Source organism: Microtus ochrogaster, chromosome 16, assembly GCF_000317375.1.
Source record: "Microtus ochrogaster isolate Prairie Vole_2 chromosome 16, MicOch1.0, whole genome shotgun sequence".
In the NCBI taxonomy this organism is placed as follows: Eukaryota; Metazoa; Chordata; class Mammalia; order Rodentia; family Cricetidae; genus Microtus; species Microtus ochrogaster.
Window position 1 is genome coordinate 11,836,004 of NC_022018.1, and position 1,508 is coordinate 11,837,511.

Sequence of the window (1,508 nt, forward strand, 5' to 3'; positions counted from 1 at the left end):
CCCCCCCCCCGGCTGGCCCCTAACCATCTTCTTCCCTGCTTCATGTCCTCCCCGTGTTCCCGTTGGTGCAGCCTGTTGGGATGTTGACTGATCTGCCACCAGAGCTGCAGTGAGGTACTGACACAGTGGTCATGGCGATGCCCAGAACACAGCATTTCAGAACACAGCCCCTTTCTCTCTTCAGCCCTCTCCACTCCCCTTCCTGCACTGTTCCCTCAGACTCTGGAGGGATGATGTAGAACCGATGTCTCATGTAGGACGAGTGCTCAAAAGTCTCTTATTCTCTGCTCTCTGACCAGTTATGAGTCTGCGTTAACTGCTGGCCACTGTAGAGACAAATTTCTCTGGCCTAAGTTGAGGACAGTACCAATCTATTGTATAAACATACATATTTAGAAGGTAGCTTGGCAACAGTTCCACTTAGTAAGCTAACAGTCATAGATTCCTCCTAGGGCCTATGACCTCTTAAGTGATGGGCTTTTGGCTAGGTTTATAGTACTGGACATGAATTTCATCCTGCAGATCAGTCTTCAAATACAAAAGCAGTTGGTTATCACTATAATGTTCATGCTACTATTGCACCACTGAGCATAACTTGCCTGACAGGTCAGTATTACAGCATGCAAGACTCATTGCTGAGTAATCCCACTGATAGCTTTTCTTCCCCCTGGCAAGGATGTCTTCAGTGATATAAGAAAGCAGGCTGGGCAAGCCTTGGGGAGCAAGCCAGTAAGTAAGATGCCTCCATGGTCTCTACTTCAGTTCATGCCTCCGGGTTTCTGCCTTCTTGCAGTAAAGGAATTATGAAATAACATGGAATAAGTAATCCTTCTCCACGTTGCTTTTGGCCACAGTGTTTCTCACAGTAAAGCAAAGTGGGACAGGTGGTGTCCGGTGTGGCATCGTCGTCTGTGTTGCCACCTCGGCCACGGAAAGCAGGGTTGGCTGTGGAGTCTGCCGAGGTTAGAGGAGATGTGAACCCAGGGTGAGCCTGCTGCTCTCTGAGCATCCTAACTTCTGTCTGCAGAGGAAAGGCTGGTGGCCCTCAACTCTGAGGCATGTGTAATCGGCACTCCAGTGGCTGAGACCAGCAGCTCACAGGTGGGGTCTGACAGGTGCGGCACAGCCTAGCGTAGCGTCCCTCGCAACAAATCATGCAAGTATGGAGAGTCATTTCAAAGCTGCATAGCAAAACATTTTAAAATAGAACAAAAGCTATTTTAAAAATATTACAACTGTGGTTGGGGAAATGGTTCAGTGGTTAAAATTCTTGTTCTGTATGTGTGAAAGCTAGAGTTTGGATTCCAGAACTCATGCTCAAAACTGGGTGGCAGGCCACCTGCAGTCCCAGTGCACACCTACCATCCCAGCCCCCACCTCCAGCCCTAACACACACCTGCCAGTCCAGGCCATACCTGAAGTCCCAGTGCACACCTGCAGCCCCAGGTCACACCTGCAGCCCCATCCCACACCTCCAATCCTAGCCCACACCTACCATCCCAGCACAT